The 24,270-nt window shown below is 45.1% G+C and overlaps 1 protein-coding gene across 1 annotated transcript in view; it reads right to left on the bottom strand.

Moving 5' to 3' along the window:
- SRD5A2 (steroid 5 alpha-reductase 2) overlaps nucleotides 1-24,270 on the bottom strand; it is a 98,300-nt gene that overhangs the window by 7,361 nt on the left and 66,669 nt on the right.

The raw sequence follows: 24,270 nt of genomic DNA, 5'->3' as shown, positions 1-24,270 counted from the left end.
AATGAATCAGGAGTGTCTGAAAAGTTGCCCAGAACAAATCTTACTCCAGTCAAGTACTGGAGTAAGATTTGTGGCTTAAGGTATATCATAGGTCATTATGAATTAGACGAGATGTGCTGTCACACCCCATTCTGCCCCTGTCCTACCCCAGCTTTACCCATTTTAGCAAAGCTGGATGAAGCGGGCATGAAAGCGTTAAAAACTGAAACCTGGTGAAAACACATTAATGAATCTGTTGATATATTTTGTTTTACTTTCCCAAGTGTACCAAAAGAGTATTATATACTGTATGTATATAATACTTGTTCATTGTGCTATCAGGAACATGTGCCATTGTAACAAATAGGGCACATTTCACAGTCGTGTATTAAAGAGAACCTGCCAGGAGCTTTAGGGCTAGCAAACTAATCACATTACTGAATAGGGAAAGAAAAGAAAAGTCAATCAGAACTTCCCAGCCTCAAATACTACAGCTAGAATAAAGTAGATCAGGACATATCTAGTGGCACTATGCTCAAACAATTGAAAGAAAATGGTAATCATAGTAAGATTTTTTCAGTGACATTTAAATTATGCTAAATGCTGTCAATGGCCTACGTTGCTCGGGATGTGAGCGTGGGAGGAAAGTACAGGCACAACCACGAGTCTGTCATGGAGAACCAACAGAGCCTTATACATGCAAGGCAACAACAAACGTTTTAAATGCTGTCTTGAAGCTGTGGTGGCTAGCAAATCCACGTTAAACAGTCCATCCATTGTGTCACAGTCTTCACTACCCGCATGTACAGTATTACTGCACGAGACAAACCCACAAGAGAATAACCTAAACCTAAGAGCAGGCTCTGACTACAATCAGGGATTTTGAAAATGAATGAAGGAATTAGATGTGCTGCCACATCTAAGAGCAGAATGATATAAATACAGAGACCCTTATTCCAGCGATGCGTCTCTTACTAGGCTGCTTTTTGCAATTTTAATAAAATCACAGTTTTATCTCTTGCAGTTCTACCAGTTCTCTGAATACTGAACTCTGTATAACCCCACCCACACCACTGATTGACAGCTTTCTGTGTACACTGTGCATAGGCAGAAAGCTGCTAATTTTCCTGAGGGGCCACATGAGGGACTGTGACTGTTGTGGAGGCCGAACCAATAGGCTGAAATTAATTCTGCTCAATTAATAATTATTATTTTAAATTAATATTAATTGTATTACTTAATACTGAGCAGAATTAAGTATGCTGACACCCCCTATACCGTATGAGCCCCCACATAAACCTCTAAATACATTATGAAACCCCATATAGCCTCCCTATATACAGTATGAATCCACACATAGCCCCGCTATATACAGTATGAAACCATCCAAAGTAAATATATACAATATTTTATTAATCAAAGACACATTTTAAAACATGATTAACACAGAGGAAAAACAAGACAGATCTCACCATATCAACTGGTAATACCAAATTACTCCAGATGGAGGCGCTAGTGCTCCCTACAAATTTATAGCAGGATAAATGACTACAACAGATATCAAGACATCCCATAGAGGTTTATATGTATGCGTAACAATAAAGTGCCAAGCGACTAAGGTGCATTTAAATTTATGGACCACAGATCCCTTTTAAAGCTGAAATAGACTTCCTGCAAAGGTGATATGCAACCAATAATGAATTAAGTGACATACATATCAATAATTAAAATTCAAAACCATGAAAAAAGGGAAAAAAAATTGTGCTAGACAGTAGGGTTGTAATGCCAATAATACGTTGTTAACAAAAAAAACAAAAAACAGGAAGTTCCCGTTCACTGTGTGTGTGTATGTGTGTGTGTGTGTGTGTGTGTGTGTATGTGTGTATGTGGTGTGTGTGTGTATGTGTGTATGTGGTGTGTGTGTGTATGTGTGTGTGTGGTGTGTGTGTGTGTATGTGGTGTGTGTGTGTATGTGTGTGTATGTGGTGTGTGTGTGTGTATGTGGTGTGTGTGTATGTGTATGTGGTGTGTGTGTGTGTATGTGTGTATGTGGTGTGTGTGTATGTGGTGTGTGTCTGTGTGTATGTGTGTGTGTATGTGTGTCTGTATGTGGTGTGTGTGTATGTGTGTGTGTATGTGTGTGTGTGTATGTGTGTGTGTGTATGTGTGTGTGTGTATGTGGTGTGTGTGTGTATGTGGTGTGTGTGTGCGTGCGTGTGTGTGTATGTGTGTGTGTGTATGTGGTGTGTGTGTGAGTATGTGGTGTGTGTGTGTGTGTGTATGTGGTGTGTGTGTGTGTGTGTATGTGGTGTGTGTGTATGTGTGTGTGTGTGTGTGTATGTGTGTTTGTGTGTGTATGTGTGTGTGTATGTGTGTGTGTATGTGTGTGTATATGTGTGTGTGTGTATGTGTGTGTGTCTGTGTGAGTGTGTGTATGTGTGTGTGTGTGTATGTGTGTGTATGTGTGTGTTTGTGTGTGTATGTGGTGTGTATGTGGTGTGTATGTGTGTGTGTGTGTGTATGTGTGTGTGTGTATGTGTGTGTGTATGTGTGTATGTGTGTGTTTGTGTGTGTATGTGGTGTGTATGTGGTGTGTATGTGGTGTGTATGTGTGTGTGTGTGTATGTGTGTGTGTGTATGTGTGTGTGTATGTGTGTATGTGGTGTGTGTGTGTGTATGTGTGTGTATATGTGTGTGTGTGTCTGTGTGAGTGTGTGTATGTGGTGTGTGTGTGTATGTGTGTGTATGTGTGTGTGTGTCTGTGTAAGTGTGTGTATGTGGTGTGTGTGTGTGTGTACCTGAAGCACATTTTCACTTTCACTTTGCAAGCTCATAGACAGGATCCTAAGGTCCTAAGCTAAGCTAAGAAATATCAGTTGTAAGCTGTGTTATCTTTGTTCCAGAATAAATATATATTCACTGTTGAACAGCTGAACAGTACAGAGATGAATCTGCTGCCAACAGGTTATGGGCCCAGAAGCCCAAAGACCCAGAGAACAGACAAGAGAGAACAACAGTGTACTAAGAAGAAGAAGCAAAGATGGTCGCCTGCAGCAACTCTGTGAAATTCACAGTGCCAAATATGACTAACCAGAACTACCAATTCTGGAAATTCAAGTTTTTTACTTTAGCATTTGTAAGCCAAAACCAGGAGTGGAACAATCAGAGGAAAAGTATAATGGAAACACGTCACCACTTCTGTATTTATCACCAACTATGTTTCAAACAACATATTGGGGTGAAGCAATTATGACAGCTTGCTATCTTCAAAACAGACTACCAGGTAAAGCTACTGAGAAAATTCCATTTGAGCAATTTAACAGTAAGAAGCCAGAACTACAACACATAAGAATATTCGAAAGTAAAGTATTTGTACATATTCCTAAAGAAAAACATACCAAGTGGGAATCTCATGCAAAAGAAGGTATCCTGGTGGTCTACAGTTAAACCCGGAAAAGATATAGAATCCTGCACCCAGAAACGAACAAGGTCACAATAAGCAGAGATGTAATGATTGATGAAAACTCAATTTTTATGACATCATACCAGAAGTCCAGCTGAAGCAACAACAATCTCAGTCACAATTTCATTAAAAAGGATGTAGCAGTTTGGTTAGGTTCTTCAACCACTGAAGAAGCAGCAGAAGAAAAATCAGGTGAACTTGAAATCAGGAGCTGGAGCTCGTCAAGATCAAACAAGGGTATACTAGTTAAGGGTCTATCGTACTTTGTCAAAACACTACCTGTGTCAGAACCGCAGTCATGTGATGAGATGCAACAGCAACAACTACCTGTCCATGAAAAACTGAAATGGATTAATGCTGATAATGAGGAAATGAAGTCCCTTCATCAACTTCAAACTTGGAAACTCACCAAACTAGCACAAGGCAAGAAAGCAATCAAATGTAAATGACTTTTTAAGACCAAGTATGACTCTGAAGCCAAGGTTCATAAATTTAAAGCAAGATTAGGCGCAAAAGGATATTATCAGAAATATGGTGAAGATTATGATGCCACATTTTCTCTATTTACAAAGCAGACCAATATCAGGTTTCTAATGGCTAAAGCTGCTGTACAAAATATGTTTGTCAGACATAAAAACTGCCTTTTTAAACGATGACATTGAAGCGGACTTGTACATGACTCAAGAAAAACAGGAGTAATACACCAATAGATTAAAAGTATATTTTTTATTGAAAAAGTAAATAACACCTCACCCAGTATAGTTACAATCAGACACACACGCCCCCTGGAAGAAGCGAATGCAAAACGCGCGTCGGGGCATCTGCCCATCCAGATGCCAGTACTAACCCAGGTACTAGCTCCATACATATCCACATGCATGACTGTCTATACATGCCTCTGTATAAAATGTCTTTATGGTAATTCCGTTTGGAATTATGCACATATGTCACTTTAGATCCTCTTTGATGCACTATTAGCACTTTAACTATCTCTATATATAACCTTCTATATGTTGCATATCCACACTGGTGGAATCGTCTATATGTTGCATACTAATACTGGTGAAATATAGTGCCTAACCATCTATCATAACACTATACATTCTGACTATATATAATTATTTATACCCTTCTGTCTATATTATTTATTTGTTAGACTGTAATCTCCCCTACAAAATAATCATTTGATTAATTTCTGATATAAACCTATTTATTATAAGGATTACACGTATTAATTTGATGTAATATTCTTCACCATCCACTAGATGGCCACAGTGTATTAGTCTATGAAATTTAATAGAATGACATAGTACCCTTTTGATTCCTCTACCATGCATGGCTAATTTTGGCTGACTGTAACTATACTGAGTGAGGTGTTACTCTGCGTTATATTTATTTTCCCCATATCTATTTTTTAATTCATTTTTATTTACTTTTTCAATAAAAAATATACTTTTAATCTATTGATGTATTACTCCTGCTTTTCTTGGATATATTTCGTTTTTGGGAGTACCTTTACAATATATATGGTCAGAAATAGGCATTAAATGACTCAACCCAAAGGTTATATTAAAGAGAGTGAAGAGAATCTCGTTTGCAAACTACAGAAAATCTCTCTATGGTCTTAAGCAATTGGCAAGAGCATGAAACACCAAAATGAACTAAGTCTTATTGGTCTTAGAAGGATTAAAGAAGGATTTAAAGAAGTCTTAGAAGGATTTAGAAGAGGTCAAGTAGATCTGTGTTTATACACAAAATGTACAGACGGAAAATGGATGTATATTCTCTTATATGTGGACGATGTGATTATGGTTCATCAAGAGGAAACAGAAATTGCAAAGATGACTAAAATTCTGAATCAGCATTTTGAAACTAAAGACCTTGGAAATGTGACATATTATCTACGAATTCAGGTCCAAAGAGAAGATGGAAGCTTTCTTCTAAACCAAAGTGCAAAAATCAACTCAATTCTGAATCAGTTTGGAATGTCAGAAGCCAAAGGTATATCAACACCAATGGAATCATCCTACATAAAGTTGGAAGAAGAAGATCATCTGTTACCTAACAATAAGCCGGACACTTCTATACATAGCAACTATGACTTGACACCGGATATCGCTACCACAATTGGAATTCTCTGCAGATTTGTGAAAAAAACACGGCAAAAAGACTGGAATGTGTTACGCTCACGCCCGGACTGACTAGCGTGAGCGTGGTTAGTGGTCCCACTGGGCCACGAACCGAGGAGTGCCTGGAGGGGCGTGACTAGGGGCCTCGCCAGATCTAACCACGATCACACGAAAGCTTAATCGACTCCGTGGTCCGAGGAGGGAGGTGGCCTAGGTGCTACTCCAGGTCAGACCCCGGTCACAGCTGTTGACCCACACCGGGGAATGCAGGAACGGGCAGGTTTGGCTGGTATGCAGACAGGCGGGTACTGGGAGGCATGGCTGGTATGCAGACTGGTGGGTACTGGCAGGCATGGCTGGTAAGCAGACTGGTGGGTACTGGCAGGTACGGCTAGTATGCAGACTGAACGGTACTGGCAGGTAGGAAAACAGGCTGGATAGGGAGCAGTACAGACTGGGATAAAGGAACAGAGCCGCAGGTACGAAGGGCAAGCGGAGCGGGGCAGAGCAGAGCAAAGCCGCAGGTCCGGAGGGCAAGCGGAGCGGGGCAGAGCAGAGCAAAGCCGCAGGTGCGGAGGGCAAGTGGAGCGGGGCAGAGCAGAGCAAAGCCACAGGTGCGGAGGGCAAGCGGTGTGGGGCAGAGCAGAGCAAAGCTGCAGGTGTGGAGGGCAAGCGGATCGGGGCAGAGCAAAGCCGCAGGTGCGGAGGGCAAGCGGAGCGGGGCAGAGCAGAGCAAAGCCGCAGGTGCGGAGGGCAAGCGGAGCGGGGCAGAGCAGAGCAAAGCCGCAGGTGCGGAGGGCAAGCGGAGCAGGCAGAGCAGAGCAAAGCCGCAGGTGCGGAGGGCAAGCAGAGTGGAGCAGAGCCGCAGGTGCGGGCAGACAGGATAGGGCTCTGTTCACATGGAACAGACTGGGAAACACAGGAAGATAGCTAGAACACAGGAGGTAGATACAGAGGCAGGGAAACGGGACAAGCAGAACCAGATACACACAAGGTACTTGCTATGAAGTAGCGAGTGGACACAAAACTCACAAACAGAAGTACAGAGACAATAAGTAGGAGTTAGGAACTGGTTCAGACACTGCAGGAAAAGGAAAGGATCGGACATAGAGACAAACGGGTAATGGGCTAGGACACAGTTCAGACAGGAACTGCCTCAGGAACGAGCCTGGGCATTCAGTCCCCAGGGTGGCGGAAATAGACAAGAAGTCACAGATACAGGTAATGGGCGTGGATACTCAGCCCCCAGGGTGGCGGAAACAGACAAGATTCAGGTCAGGACCTGGCAACTCAGTTGCACAGAACACACTGAAAGAAAGTGTTGCTCAGGCACCTCCCACTGGGTGGGGGAGGTTTAAGTTTCCAGTGACTCACAACAATAGGCTGGGGATGCACTAGGACTATGCCCACTGCAAGTTTAAGAATCAGGAAGTAACAGTGCCACCGCCCTAAGCCAGTAGACAAGAGACACGCACACAGCAAGCAGAGGAGTACGATGCACAGCCTGGACTGACAGGTAAGTTGGCGGTCTTGCATCATGGGAGATGGTAATCCATGCCAGCATGCCGCCAGGGATGTTACAGAATGTTGTTGAGAGAGTTCTTTTGATATTTGAAAGAGACTCGAGACATACATTTAAGGATATCTGCAATAGGAGATCTAAAAGTCACAGGCAATGTGGATGCAGACTGGGCTGGGACTTAAGTGATCGTAAATCGACAAGTGGCTATTTGTTCAAGCTTGGAGTAAGTTCAATTTCTTGGTCTAGAAGAAAACAGTTGTCTGTAGCCTTGCCATCTACAGAAGCAGAGTATGTGTCTGCAACCCACGCAAGTCAAGAGGTCATTTGGTTAAACCAATTGTTAGGCAATCTTGGTAAGCTATCAATTCAACGGATGGTGATTTATGAAGACAACCAAGGATGCATTAAACTTGCATGCAGTGAAAAGATCAATGCGAGACCAAATGCAGTGACGTTAAACATCATCACCTGAGTGATTTGATACAACGTGGCATAATTGAATTTGTTTATTTCAAAACCGACCAGATGATAGCTGATGTTATGACAAAGCCACTTCCAAGAGCCAAATTTGAAGAATTCAGAACCTCATTTGAAGAATTCAGAACCTCTGTGGGACTAACAGGATAAGTAGATATTGAGTGGAGGTGTTGGAATAATGCTTATATATTGCATCAACTACTGTTTATTACTGTTTAATAGTGCTTGGTTTTCTGTCTCCAGCAGTAGTGTTGTATTGCCAATAATGCATTGTTGAGGAAAAAAACACAGAAAGTTCCTGTTCACTGTGTGTGTGTAGCTGAAGCACATTTTCACTTTCACTTTGTAAGTTGACAGACAAGATGCTAAGATCCTAAGCTATAAGAAATACCAGTTGCAAGCTGTGTCATCTTTGTTCCTGAATAAATACATATTCACTGTTGATCGACTGGACAGTACAGAGATGAATAATCCGCTGGCAACTTTAGTGACTCTGCCCATTGTGACAAAGTCACGCTTAGACTCAGTGATGTGAAAACATGTGAGTTCTGCACAGTCGGTGCAGAGAGAGTTAATAGAACCACTTTTACAAGGGAATGTTTGCAGTGGATAACGAAAGTGCAGGGCGGGACGTTATCCACCATACCTCCAATCCGGGGAGAGTCTGGGCTTTAAATAACCAGCCCTGACACTCAGGTGGGGTCAGAGTGTGGAAGCAAGCTCATGAGAGAGAGGAACTTGTGTTTGTGCTGAAACTGGACCGTGTGCTACTGCTGACCCTGAGTGGCCGGACCTCGGCCGAAGTAAGGACTGTACTGCACCTTTTTCCTTTTGTTTGTTTTCCTGTTATGACAGAAAGCCTATGTTTATGTTTTGCACTTGGCTATGCTTTATGCTGCTTCTTTTAATAAACCACCAAGTGACTTAAAGAGACAGTGTCCGGTATCTACCTCTGAGTGCCGCAGAGTGAGAGACTCTACCACACCATGTAGATGAAACGCCTCTTTCAGAGCTGCTGAGCTTTCTGACTGCCGACATGACTTCAGAGCTGCTGGCAGTATCAGATACCAGGAGCAGTGGCAGAATCTCAGCCCTGGGCTCGGGGAAGGCAAGTAAAGTGCGGGTTGTTTTATTATAACAAACTGCCCAGTGACCAAAATTTTCTGAAATGGGACAACCCCTTTAAAGCATTTTATTTTAAATTTCTTATCCCTCATTGTATATAGCCCTACTGTGCCCTGTGCTTTTGTTATATTAAGATGGTAGAATGATGTGTACAATTGTTTGCAGCCATGTTTAGGTTGAACTTTATTCAAAGGTCATTTCTTTCATAGTTTGATGGTTGTAACCTTTAATAACAATAAAGCAGACCCATAAAACCATGGTGATAGTCTATGTCACGTCTAAGCCTGGCCTTTGACTCAGGTGTTCTTTTTGATCTACCCTGAATTGTTTTTCTATGGTTCTTGTTGAGGTGCCGCCACAACACCAGTGATCACTCTTGCAAGACTTGAACAAATAGTTAGAGCGAGGTTTTTGAAGTTGCGCTTCATTAACAATGACATTGTTGAATTAATGCATGTACAGTGACATGGCCGTATATTTGTAGCATAAGATACACCATAACTGTAATAGCTGCACTTATCTGCACATGTAGTCTAGTGTATTTAACAATTTTAATATATTTACAGTCTCTTCATTGTTAGGGAATATATCAAATTAAATATTAATGTAAAAAGTGATATTACTATAATATTCAGGGTAAAAATGTGTGGCACTATCTTTTCAGTTTGTGTTAATACACCGCGTGCAGAATTATTAGGCAAATGCGTATTTTGATCACTTTGATACTTTTTATACATATTGTCCTACTCCAAGCTGCATAGGCTTGAGAGCCAACTACCAATTAAGTAAATCTGGTGATGTGCATCTCTGTAATGAGGAGGGGTGTTGACTAATGACATCAACACTCTATATAAGGTGTACTTAATTATTAGGCAACTTCCTTTCCTTTGGCAAAATGGGTCAGAAGAGAGATTTGACGGGCTCTGAAAAGTCCAAAATTGTGAGATGTCTTGCAGAGGGATGCAGCAGTCTTGAAATTTCCAAACGTTTGAAGCGTGATCACCGAACAATCAAGCGTTTCATGACAAATAGCCAACAGGGTCGCAAGAAGCGTGTTGGCCAAAAAAGGCGCAAAATAACTGCCCATGAATTGAGGAAAATCAAGCGTGAAGCTGCCAAGATGCCATTCGCCACCAGTTTTGCCATATTTCAGAGCTGCAACGTTACTGGAGTATCAAAAAGCACAAGGTGTGCAATACTCAGGGACATGGCCAAGGTAAGGAAGGCTGAAAAACGACCACCTTTGAACAAGAAACATAAGATAAAACGTCAAGAATGGGCCAAGAAATATCTTAAGACTGATTTTTCAAAGGTTTTATGGACTGATGAAATGAGAGTGACTCTTGATGGGCAAGATGGATGGGCCAGAGGCTGGATCAGTAAAGGCCAGAGAGCTCCACACCAACTCAGACGCCAGCAAGGTGGAGGTGGGGTACTGGTATGGGCTAGTATCATCAAAGATGAACTTGTGGGACCTTTTTGGGTTGAGGATGGAGTGAAGCTCAACTCCCAGACCTACTGCCAGTTTCTGGAAGACAACGTCTTCAAGCAGTGGTACAGGAAGAAGTCTGTATCGTTCAAGAAAAACATGATTTTCATGCAGGACAATGCTCTATCACATGCATGCAACTACTCCAGAGCGTGGCTGGCCAGTAAAGGTCTAAAAGAAGAAAAAATAATGACATGGCCCCCTTGTTCACCTGATCTGAACCCCATAGAGAACCTGTGGTCCATCATAAAATGTGAGATCTACAGGGAGGGAAAACAGTACACCTCTCGGAACAGTGTCTGGGAGGCTGTGGTGGCTGCTGCACGCAATGTTGATCGAAAACATATCACGCAACTGACAGAATCTATGGATGGAAGGCTGTTGAGTGTCATCATAAAGAAAGGTCACTATTCTGATCACTAATTTTTTTGGTTTTTGTTTTTGCATGTCAGAAATGTTTATTTCTAAATTTTGTGCACTGATATTGGTTTACCTGGTGAAAATAAACAAGTGAGATGGGATATTTGGTTTTTATTAAGTTGCCTAATAATTCCGCACAGTAATAGTTACCTGCAAAAACAGATATCCTCCTAAGATAGCCAAATCGATAAAAAAGCCCACTCCAACTTCCAAAAATATTAAGCTTGGATATTTATGAGTCTTTTGGGTTGATTGAGAACATAGTTGTTGATCAATAATAAAAATAATCCTCTAAAATACAACTTGCCTAATAATTCTGCACACAGTGTATATTAAGTGAGGATGTGCTTCAGAATGTGCTTCAGAATTCAAGGATTAAAAATGTTTGGACAGAAAATTCTGCAAAGACAATTCATGGCTTCTAGGAACTTCAGTGAGTGTGCAGTCCTTATGTACAGTGGACTGGTCAAGGACAACACAATAACCATAAGTCAACGTGTGAAAAAACTTGCAAACTGCATTAGTCTTGTTTGTTTTGTAGACAAGACAATGCAAGTCTAAAATAGTTCCAGATGGCACATAGTCCATGCACCCATCCATGATGTACATGTGGTCACGGCAGTAGTGTTGCTACCGGTAGGCCGGAAGGTCTGGTTATGCCCGAACCTGTGCTCAGGGTCTCCCATCCAGAGCTACCACAACCCTTAACTATTCGGTAGGGCGGTAGAGCAAGGAGACACGGTCTCCCTTCACTATTAGTTTCATTTTTGTAGAACATATGTCGCTTTATGTCTGCGGTACACAAAACGGCAGAGTGATGCAGGGACAGAAGCGCTGGCGCACGCACATGATGTTCACCGGCGCTTTGCATGAGGAGTCATCAGGATCCTGGATTAGGTGAGTATATGATGTTTTTATTTTAATTAAAACTTGTGGAGGGAATCATATAATATGGGGGCACCTCATACATTGTAGGAACAAATGTGGGAGGCCCTCATACATTGTGGGGACTACTGTGGGTGGCACTCAAACTGTGGGGTTATTGTGATGGCTTCTCGTACTGTGTGGGAGCTACTGTGAGCTACTGTGTGGGCTACTGTGTGTGGGCTACTGTGAGGGACCATCATAAAGTGTGGAGGCCATTATATAACATGGAACTAATGTGAGGGCCATTATAAAATTTGGGGCCTACTGTGGGGGTCATCATATAATGTGGGGACTACTTTGAGGGCCATTATATAATATAAGACCTAATGCAGAGGCCATTATACAGTGTGGGTTCTATTGTGGGAGCCATTATACAGTGTGGGGGTTACTGTGGGGACCATTAAACAATGTGGCTGCTATTGCAGGGGCCATTATACACTACAGTGGCCATTATTCACTGCAGGGGCCATTATACAGTGTGGGTACTACTGTGGGGGGTCATTATACTATGTATTGGGAAGCTGTGGGCCCATCATACTGTGTATAAGGGAGCTGTAGGCCCATCATACTTTCTATAGGGGAGCTATGGGCCCATAACACTGAGTATAGGGGGAGCTGTGGGCCCATCATGCGGTATATAGGGGAGCTGTGGGCCCATCACACTTTGTATACGGGAGCTGTGGGCCCATCATACTGTGTATAAGGAAGCTGCACATGGGGTGACTCAGAACATTATTAAATGTAAAAGAGATGGTCCACTACATTGTATAATGCATCCATCGATTTACACTTTTTGAATAGTATTTTTGTAAATACATACTGCTGCCATATGTGCCTGTGAGCGGCGCTATCACTGCTTGCTCAGTCCGCATCACGCGAACCCCAGCTGCAGCAGCTGCTGAAATCCGCTGATGTCACGTCAACTTCAAGACTTCCTTGATTCACCCAGGCGTGACCCAGTCGCACGCACCCTCCGTTTGACTGGGCTGTGGGCAGCGTTTCACCTCACGTCACAGCACAGTATCCAGTGCGCGCTTTCCCTCTCTCCTCTGCTTTCATTGGCTGCAAGTGCGCACTGGATACTGGGCTGTGACATGCAATGAAACGCCGCTCGCTGCCCAGTCACTCGGGGGGTGCGTGCGACTGGGTCACGCCTGGGTGAATCAAGGAAGTCTGGAAGTTGATGTGACATCAGCGGATTTCATCTGCGGCTGCAGCCGGGGTAACGTGATGCGGACTGAGTGAGCAGCAATAGCGCCGCTCACAGGCACATATGGCAGCAGTATGTATTTATAAAAATACTTATTTAAAAGATGTAAACCAATGGGCACATTAAATGGCCACTTAAGGAGCATTATTGAGCAACTCAAAGTATTGTGACTGTCAAAGATGCACATGAGGCATTATCCCTTTAGGGGTAAAAGGTGGACACTGTTTGGTTTCTAGGGTATTTGCACTGATGCATTTGCATTGATATTTTCAAATTTTCTAGAGGGTCATTTTACCATCTAGCAAGCACAGAGGAGCCATTTTACTTTGTAAAGGGCATAGTTGCGGGCATTACTATGTGAGGCAGAAAGAGGAGTGCTGTTTTTGTGCCACACTGGAGGTGCAGTAATAGGGACACACACGGCAGCATTGGGGTATCAGCAGGAGGAGTTTGTGCAGGTTAGGAATAGATGGGGACATTGCATAAAATGTAAGAAGTCAGATGTGTGTTTGTTGTAATCTCTGCAGACAAGTCGTGGCTGTAAGTTGACATGTCGGTTTGGCAACATGGACAAGACGGGAAACGTGAATGACTCCATCAGAAGTAATGTCAGCTTTAAGCCACCATCTATAACTGTACTGTAATCTCTTACTGATATCTACCACTACAGTATATGGTCACCATATGGCGGTTATACAAGGGCTTCTCACTAAATTAGAATATCATGAAAAAGTTAATATATTTCAGTTCTTCAATACAAAAAGTGAAACTCATATATTATATAGAGTCATTACAAACAGAGCGATCTATTTCAAGTGTTTATTTCTGTTAATGTTGATTATGGATTACAGCCAATGAAAACACAAAAGTCATTATCTCAGTAAATTAGAGTAATTAACAAAAAACAGCTGCAAAGGCTTCCTAAGCGTTTAAAAAGGTCCCTTAGTCTGTTTCAGTAGGCTCCACAATCATGGGAAAGATTGTTGACTTGACAGATGTCCAGAGGGCAGTCATTGACACACTTCACAAGGAGGGTAAGGCACAAAAGGTCATAGCTAAAGAAGCTGGCTGTTCACGGAGTGCTGTATCCAAGCATATTAATGGAAAATTGAGTGGAAGGAAAGTGTGTTAGAAAAAGGTGCACAGCAAAATTAAAAGCTGGAAAGTTGTCAGATATGCTCTTCTGTGACCCCAACAGTTATTAATTTATTTTTATGAGGGGTGGGGGGGCCCAATTAGAACTTCTGCTATGGGGTGGGGGGGCCCAATTAGAACTTCTGCTATGGGGCCCCATGATTTCTATGTACATACCTGAACCTCTGGCTCACAAACAGAGTCACATCTGCAAATTCAGGAAGTAACTGGCCCAAGAATTCATATACTTGTGTTAACTTGGCTTTCATGAGATTCTCGGCCACATTGGGAACAAAAGGAAAGTAATAACTGCTAACAGTGAAGACCTCAATTGTGAATCATTGGATTTATTGTAATGTATTCTTCCAGAACAGTACTTTAGATACTTTCATGGTCTGCAGATTTCTGATATCCTACAGAGTGCCTGAGCCACTTTATGGTGGTAATATTCAGTTAGGCTATGTGCCCACGATGCAGAGATGCTCCGTATTTTTCCTGAGCGTTTCTGCATCTCCCTGGCAGAAAAAAACGCATGCTGATTTTACATGCGGATTGTACATGCGTTTTTCCTGCCAGGGACAAGCGTAGTTGAAGCGTTTTGATCATGCGATTTCGCATGCGGGTTGTCAAGCGCTTTCCAAGCGATTTTAGCATCACTTGGAAAGTGCTTGACAACTTGGTCACACTATATAAATCCATGCAACCGGCATGTATTTATATAGTGTGACCATAAAAGAATGGTCACATGACTAATTGACGTCATGGCAGGTCCTTTTAGACCATCGGAAGCCACGACTGATCGCTATGGAGACCGGGGGCCATCAGAAGGTAAGTATAATGTATATTTTTTATTTTAATTCTTTTTTTTACAGGTACTATGGTACCTGGGTCTGGAGGAGAGTCTCCTCTTCTCCAAACCTGGGTACCATCTGCACAATGAATCACTTAATATCCGCATGTGCACATGTAGTGATGCGAATATTATGCGATTCAATGCAAGTCAAAAAGCCATGATTACGCAAAATAATTGGTAGTCCTGCGGATTTTTCCGCAATGATAATCCACAGCGGAAATTTCTGCAGCATGTGCACAGCACATGCGGATTATCAGTGGGGAACATAGCAGACCTTCTACCAAGCGTTTTTAAGCGTTTCTGCAGCAGAATAGCTGCTGCAGAAATGCTTAAAAAACGCATAGTGGGCACACAGCCTTACTGTATGGTGTTCGTTTACTTTTTTTAATGGAATAATGTGGTAGCAGGGGGTCTACTTTCTTGACTAGTCAGCATGAGGATGTTATTTATTTTACTCACTTATATAGCACCATTAATCAGCGCTTTACAGACATTATCAGCACTGTACCCACTGGGGCTCACAATCCAGATTCCCTATCAGTATGTCTTTGGAGTGTGTGAGGAAACCGGAATACCCCTTAAGGCCCCGTCACACTTAGCGACGCTGCAACGATCCCGACAACGATACAACCTGTCAGGGATCGTTGCTGCGTCGCTATGTGGTCGCTGGTGAGCTGTCAAACAGGCAGGCTCACCAACGATCAGGGGAGCAGCGAATCTTTCCACGATGTCCCGCTCCTGGTTACGAGCCTGCTGAAGCAGGAGCAGGCTGGTAACTATGGTAAACATCGGGTTACTAGGGGCACACGCGCACCTAGTAACCCGTTGTTTATCATGGTTACCACTCTGCTACAGTGAGCGGGAGGTTACTGCTCACTTTAGCAGGCTCGTAACCATGATAAACAACGGGTTAATAGGTGCGCGTGTGCCCCTAGTAACTCGATGTTTACCATAGTTACCAGCCTGATCGCTGCTCCCGCTGGTCACAAACAGCGATGTGTGCTGACCAGCGGGAGAGCAACGACCAAAAAATGGTCCAGGACACTTTGCAGCGATCAGCGACCTCACAGCAGGGGCCTGATCGTTGCAAAGTGTCACACATAGCGACATCGCTGGTGAGGTCGCTGTTGCATCACCAAAACCGTGACACAGCTGCGATCTCGCTAGCGATCTCGCTATGTGAGACGGGGGCTTTAGATCTCAGTCCAGAGCCTATCACCTAGCCAAATCAGTTCTCATACTTTGCATTCACAAGGGCCAACAGCCCGAAACACCGTGTTTGCAAATTGAGATTCTGATTTGGCTTTTATCCTAAGTTATATTGCACGACTTGTTAAAGGGTTGATTGCGACTTGTAGGATTGCTGCTTACAATAGGTGGCGCTATAGAGTTCATATGAAGAGCCAATTTGCATGGGAGAAGTTAAACATTCAACTGTCTCCACATCTGTCACAACTACAATGGAGAGAGCCACAAACACGGTCTTTCTGGATTGCAAAAGGGTTTTAAAGGAACGTCCTGATAGATATCCTATAAAATGGAATCAGCATCTATTAGAAATTGATGGTAGTTTCAATTTGTCAATAGTGTAAGGGAGCTTTAACACTGCATTTTGACACCCGTTCGTTGGTCCTGCTGGGGCTTACATCCTAACCCCCCACAAAACTGGATTCGAGCATACAGTATGTGCTGATGGGGCCATAGACTATAATGATGCCAACAGAGTGAACATGTGCTCTGTCGTGCATCATTTTTGTGTGTGTATGCCTACTGGAGGTGGAATCTCAGACATAGTAGTAGACGATTTTTGTGAGAGCCACAGAGAGACAGGAGCTACAAGCGGACAAGAAGCTAGATACCGTGGATCTGTTTCTCAGTGGAGAGTCCCAGAAGGCATATTTTGATTTTAATGAGCAAGATGCCAGACAATACTCCAAAATCAAAGGGGAATTTCTTTCTCTCCAATGGATTACCCCTGGGTTTAGAGCTCAGCAGTTAGACACATGGACATTCCAGCAGGATAAACTGGTGAGATCCCAGATGTACGATATGTTTTATCTAGCTAAAAAAGTGGCTGCAACAGGAGGTCGCTACTGCAGGCCCACTGTTGGAAAGAGTAGTCCTGGACCAATATAGTAGTGGAGCAATATATGAACATGGAGGACTATCTTCAGGGTAACTCTCTTACCCAGCTCTCCCTTAGAGGTTTTTGCAGGAGATGTTAATGTCCCACATCTGAAATTAGTCTCCATGACTTGCCAGACTCTAAGGATAACTTGGACAGCCCAATTCAGGGACCTCATGGTAACCTATACACAAGGAAGGGTAAAAGTAACAAAATTAATGTCCCTGGTAAAGGAACACTCACAACAAGCTCAGGAGAGTCAGTCCCAGGTTTACAATAGCTCTGCTAAAATAAGGAGCTTCAATATTGGTTACAGGGTCTTTGAAAATTAAAATTCTGACTAAATGGCATGGGCCTTATGACATTGTGGAAAAGGTGGGAGCGGCAAGTCACCTGATATTTCAGCCAGGGAATTACAAGCCCTACCAAATTTATCATGTGAATCCGATAACACTCTGGAAGGACTGGGAGCTGATGGTAGTAGTCTACAATATTTGTGCAGTTAATTGTATTTCTAGTGTCCCTGAAGTAAAAAATGTCAGCTATGTTATCAGGTGCTCATGTATAAGGGGTAAAGGAATTTCTGCAGAACAATATAATTTTTCCGCAAGGAGAAATGTTACCCCTTAGATAACGGTCTGACGCCTCTCACCGAGCCAAACCAGAACTCACACTTTGCACTGATGAGGGGCAGCACCCGGAAACACAATGTCTGCAAACTGAGGTTCTGGTTCTGGCTTATATCCTAAGTCAAGTGATAAGGCTCGTTAAAGGGTCACTATTGACTTTTAGGGTTGCTACTTCCTGTAGGTGTCACTATCGTTCTGGTCCTCTTCCTCTCTGAAGAGATAATTTGCATATTTCTCAGAGGAGCATTGCAGCTTTAAAAGTCTCCTCACCTTGACATGCTTAAAGGAGTTGTCTACTACTTTTTACAATTGCCCCAATGTATTTACCCTGTGATTATAAGTCTTTTTGTAATTACCTTTGGCAGTCTTTATTGCCTGTGAGTGGCGCTATTGCTGGCCGTTCACAGGCATCACATGACCCTCGGCATGACCCTCGGCTCTGACATCCGCTGATGTCACGTCAAGTTCCGGCTGCAACTGGGCATGACTCAGTGCTGCATTCCACAGTGAGTGATGGGCTGTGGGCGAGGTTACCCCGCGCGTCATACCCAGTATCCACCGCGCGTTTTCCCTCTCCTCATTCATTGAGAAAGCGCGCAGTGAAGAAACAGGCATTCCTCACATGTATTAAAGCTGTCAAACAGTTGCAAATCATGCACACAGCGCGACTCAAACATAACACCCGAGCACGCTGAAGATACTCGGGAAACACCCGAGCATGCTCGTAAATCACGAGTAACAAGCATGCTCACTCATCACAGGTCCGACTCCTCACCAATCACATATTAACAATTCCCATTGAAAACCATATCACATACATAGCGAGCAGTTTTAGTTTTGGCCAAAAGATTTTTTAAGCCACTACCATGACAAGGTAGACTCTTCTGGTAGGACCATACTCTACTCTAACCTATTAAACATTTCTTAAAATATCCAGTACTCTTTTTAGGTATAGTTTTATTTATTTTTCTTTAAGGGAATGTGTCACATAATTTTTTTCAAATGATCAATAATATCACATACAACGGACAAATACCGTCACACCATGGCCAGACCATATATTACCATCACATAGTGACCAAATAATACCACATACAAGGAATACCGCCACACCATAACCAGACCACATATTACCACCACATAGTGACCGAATAATACTACATACAAAGAACAAATACTGCCACACCATGACTGGAGTACATATTACCACCTCATAGTGACCGATTAATACCACATACATGAAGCAAATACCTCCACACATGACCAGACCACATATTGCCACCACATAGTGACTGAATACTACTGATCATTAACAAAAAATCACAATACTAATATTACCATAAGTGCCATTATACACAGTAGCTCTGTACATAGTATACAGTGTATAGTGTCAGTGTACAGGTAATACAGTGATCACCAGTGACATTATACACAGGAGCTCTGTATATAGTGTCAGTGTATAGGTAATACAGGGATCATCAGTGACATTATACACAGGAGCTCTGTATATAGTGTCAGTGTACAGGTGATACAGTGATCACCGGTGACATTATACACAGGAGCTCTGCATATAGTGTCAGTGTACAGGTAATACAGTGATCACCAGTGACATTATACACAGGAGCTCTGTATATAGTGTGTAGTGTACAGGTAATACAGGCAATACTAGTGACATTATACACAGGTGCTCTGTATATAGTGTCAGTGTACATGTAATATAGTGATCACCAGTGACATTATACACAGGAGCTCTGTACATAGTATATAGTGTATAGTGTCAGTGTAGAGATAACACACTGACTCATCAGTGACATCTCTAGTTGAAGTCCTTCATCTTCGCTTTTCTCCTTCATCCAGCTCAGACCGTTATCACTTCTTCCAGCCGGGACTCGTCTCTGCAGAAAATAACATTCAGTTATCTAGAGTACATTCCCCAACTTTTACATTACGCAGCTGAATACAGACGTGCACCCACGATTAATATATAATTAGTTATTATGCAACCTACCATTTCATTGTACTCTTTCCCCAATTCATTACCAGTCACACTCCGTCATCCTCAATGCCCCCACCCACTCTCCCGATTCATTATATTTACATGCCCCCCTCTGCCTCAATTCATTTTGTCATGTTTTCTCTCTCTCCCACCCCCACTTCATCATCATTTACTCTCCCCCACCCCCAATTCATCATTTGTTGTCCTCCACCCTCAATTCATTATCATGTGCTCTCCCCACCTCCAATTCATCATTATTTGCGCTCCCCATCCTCAATTCATTATTTGCTCTCCCCACCCCCCACTCCCAATTAATAATTTGCTCTCCCCACACATTCGTCATTTGTTCTCCCCCCCTCCACTCCTAATTTATTATTAGCTCTCCTCACTCCCCATTCCCAGGTCATCATATGCTCATCCCACTCCCCACTCCCAGTTCATCATATGCTCTCCCCACCCCCCACTCAGAGTTCATCATATGCTCTCCCCACTCCCCACCCCCAGTTCATCATATGCTCTGCCCATCCCCCACCCCCGTTCATCATTAGCTCTCCCTACCCCCCACTCAGAGTTCATCATATGCTCTCCCTACTCCCATTCAGATTTCATCAGATGCTCTGCCCACCCCCACTCCTAGTTCATCATATGCTCTGCTCACACCCCACCCACAGTTCATCATATGCTCTGCCCACCCCCACCCCCAGTTAATCATTAGCTCTCCCTACCCCCCACTCAGAGTTCATCATATGCTCTCCCCACCCCCCCACTCAGAGTTCATCATATGCTCTCCCTACTCCCCCACTCAGAGTTCATCATATGCTCTCCCTACCCCCCACTCAGAGTTCAACATATGCTCTGCCCACCCCCACTTCCAGTTCATCATAAGCTCTGCCCACCCCCCACCTCCAGTTCATCATTAGCTCTCCGTATCCCCACTCAGAGTTTATCATATGCTCTCCCCACCCCCCACGCAGAGTTCATCATATGCTCTCCCCACTCCCCACTCCCAGTTCATTAGCTCTCCCTACCCCCGCTCAGAGTTTATCATATGCTCTCCCCACTCCCCACCCCCAGTTCATCATATGCTCTGCCCATCCCCCACCCCGTTCATCATTAGCTCTCCCAATTCCCCACTCAGAGTTCATCATATGCTCTCCCTACTCCCATTCAGATTTCATCATATGCTCTGCCCACCCACACTCCTAGTTCATCATATTCTCCACTGACACCCCACCAACAGTTTATGATTAGCTCTCCGTACCCCCACTCAGAGTTCATCATATGCTCTTGTGCGACGCTGGAAGCCCTACCCTGGGAGATGGGGGACTCGGAGCCGGGTCCTGTGTTGTAGATCGGGTGCAGCCGTGGCCCGGACCCGCTCCGTGCCCAGGGCCGTCGCACTAAAAAAAGGATGGTATGGGCTTATCCGGGTTGAGTGGCTGATCTCGACTACACCACCTGTGGCACCTGGTGAAGGCCACCAGCGCTGCTGCAGTCCGCTGAGGCAGGGTGTTATTGCAGCCATCGTTGTTACTACTCCCTACAGGCGGAGCAAGGCCTCAGGGCAGAGGGACAGGATGGAGGGGGTAGTAGTCTAGGAGGTCTGGTGCTGTGTACTGCGGTGTAATGCAGAATAAAGAGTCCGGAGGCCATAGGGGTTAACTTCCAGGGTTTTTACTCATGGTGGAGATTGCAGTTGAAAGGCTTCTCGCTGCTCCTCGCGGAGTTCTGCGGTCACCAGAGACGGGGGGGGGGGTCCGACAACCTCCGAGTAAGTCCAGTGTTCAATCAGGACCCCGCACCAGAGTGTTCCTAGACTTCAGACCGGGTCCTTTCCTGTCTGTGTGTGTGTAGATAGGCAGGGTCTCCCTCTGAACTTCACTCAGAAAAAGGGTACGGGTGGCAGCTCCACTCCTTCCGTTACCCGGTGGGATCCTCAGGGCCTACCGGACTTCCCTGACCAGGACGTAAAGTGGCAAGGTCAGGTGTCGGGGGCCGGTACCCCTCTTGCAGCCGGAATCCCTCTGAATAAATCAGGTTGGCAAGGACAGGTGGCGTATACCGCTCCGTCTGCATCCCCCCGGGATCCATTTGCGGTGGAGCTACACTCCTAAGCTCTGGGCCTTCTTGGTCATGGTCCTCGACCGGGCTGAGACATACATTATCTGCAACCTGCCCCTTGACCCAAGGCTAGGGTACGAGGGCCGTGCCTCCATCCTCTGCAGGTCCACACAGGATCCACGCTCAGGGAGGAAGGTCACGGTCAAAGAACGATCAAAGAACCCAGAACCAAGATGGCTGTGTATTAAATATGAAATTTTAAGTGTCACTAAAATGTGAATCCTCCACCCTCACCCACTAATTGGTTCCCCAGTCTCCCAACTTCCAGCAGGGGCAGCACCTAGCGCCTAATAGCCCCCTCTGGTTGGAGAAGTGTGGTGTTGGATGTGGAGGTAGGTCCCTGACCATCGCACTGTTCTTACCTCAGAGGAGGAACACTACACCCCATAAAAGAGGTGCAGCATCCTTGTGGCGGTCAAACCCTCAGGGGTGCCACACTCTCCCTACCCCCACTCAGAGTTCATCATATGCTCTACCCACCCCCACTCTCAGTTCATCATATGCTCTGCCCACCCCACACCCCCAGTTCATCATTAGCTCTCCCTACCCCCCACTCAGAGTTCATCATAGGCTCTGCCCACCCCGACTCCCAGTTCATCATTAACTCTCCCTACCCCTACTCAGAGTTCATAATATCCTCTCCCCACCCCCACTCAGAGTTCATCATATGCTCTCACTACTCCCATTCAGATTTCATCATATGCTCTGCCCACCCCCACTCAGAGTTCGTCATATGCTCTGCTCACACCCCACCAACAGTTCATCATTAGCTCTCTGTACCCCCACTCAGAGTTCATCATATGCTCTCCCTACCCCCACTCAGAGTTCATCATATGCTCTGCCCACCCCCACTCCCAGTTCATCATATGCTCTGCCCACCCCACACCCCCAGTTCATCATTAGCTCTCCCTACCCCCCACTCAGAGTTCATCATATGCTCTCCCTACCCCCACTCAGAGTTCATCATATGCTCTCACTACCCCCCACTCCCAGTTTATCAAATGCTATGCCCACCCCCCACCCCCTGTTTATCATTAGCTCTCCCTACGCCCCACTCAGAGTTCATCATATACTCTCCCCACCCCTACTCCCAGTTCATCATATGCTCTGCCCACCCCACACCCCCAGTTCATCATTAGTTCTCCCTATCCCCCACTCAGAGTTCATCATATGCTCTCACTACCCCCCACTCCCAGTTCATCAATTGCTCTGCCCACCCCCCACCCCCTGTTTATCATTAGCTCTCCCTACGCCCCACTCAGAGTTCATCATATACTCTCCCCAACCCCCACCCCCAGTTCATCATTAGCTCTGCCCATATCACATTCCTAGTTCATCATATGCACTGCCCACCCCATGAAGACCATTTAATTAATTAAATAAAAAATTCCATACTTACCTCTCATAGGCGCAGCTCCACTTCTGGACTGACATCCTGGCGCTTTATGCCGGCGAGTACGCGATGATGTCATCACGTACGCACCGTTTCCAGCGCGTCACAGATGAGGCGGATGAACTCCCTTGGAGCTGCACGGCCGTTTGGCCATGAGAGCTCCAAAGTTGAAGCTCCCTGCGCTGGTGGCAACGGCACGCCGGCACGCGATACCCCGTGGCCCGGTGAGCAGAAGCACAAGCGGGGGCCCCGCTCTTTACTGTTGTTCACTGGGCGCCAAACAGCAGTAAGGGCAGTAATGCCCTGATGGTGGCCCTGGTGCCAATACCAGTGTGACACCCCAGGGGTCTGGTTGTCACAGTGATAGAGATATTACGTCTGAGAGCAGGTGGGAGGTCCTTTGGTCAGGGATCCTGTGCATGCCACACCTCCTGCCCAGCCTTGGGAGGGGAAGAACTTCCCCTGTATAAACCCGGGGCTGAGGCAGGGTTAGTGAGTCCAGGAAGAGTAGAGACAAGAGCAGCATAGGAAGCAGCAGAGTCACAAGGAGTCAGGGGCTGGCAGCTAAAGAGCTCGCCCTGACTAAGAAGATTCTTTACCGGACCCGGAGTCCGAGGCTGTGGGGACTAACTTCTACCCAGCAGCAGAATCCGTCAGGCAGGGGATTTCAGGTCCCCTGGCCCAGAAGCCCGAAGGCCCGGTCACACGCGTGGGACCAGCACCGCCATCGTGGAGCGGAAGCCATTAGAAGGCCCCGAGTCACCGGCCATACGGGTGAGCACCACACGGTACACTCAGGGACGTGGGCTACTTACATCAGCTTCTAGCAAGGTAGCCAGAAGAGTACAGTCAGCTTGGGAGGCCTACAACTACGCCTGGCCAGGGGAGATCCCATCTGCTCAAGGACTGACCAGGCCCCGTTCGCTAGCAAGTACTCCGGGAGGGTCTATCGTTGTTACCAGTAAAGACCCTGAACGCTACCATACCGTCTCTGAGTGGTTCCTGCTACCCCCATCATCCACGTCGGCTGCCCTGAGGCCATACCCCTCCCGTTGGGGGTTATACTATCACGCTGCACCATCCTTCCACCGGCCTCAGCGGTCTGCCCTGCAGCAGCAGCCCCCTGGCTGCATTCAACGGGTGGCGTAGTCATCAACCATTTTCTACCGCTAACAGACTGCCGTCCAGTTTGACTCCCTGGGCACGGACCGGGTCACCGCCACGAGACTACAACCCTAAACAGATCCGGCTCCGGGTAAGCTCCCGCGTGCGCAACGC

The sequence above is a fragment of the Phyllobates terribilis genome, unplaced genomic scaffold (assembly GCF_046119375.1).
Source record: "Phyllobates terribilis strain yellow unplaced genomic scaffold, ASM4611937v1 Scaffold_3__8_contigs__length_932513732, whole genome shotgun sequence".
Taxonomy (NCBI): domain Eukaryota; kingdom Metazoa; phylum Chordata; class Amphibia; order Anura; family Dendrobatidae; genus Phyllobates; species Phyllobates terribilis.
This window is presented reverse-complemented; position numbering and strand designations above follow the sequence as displayed.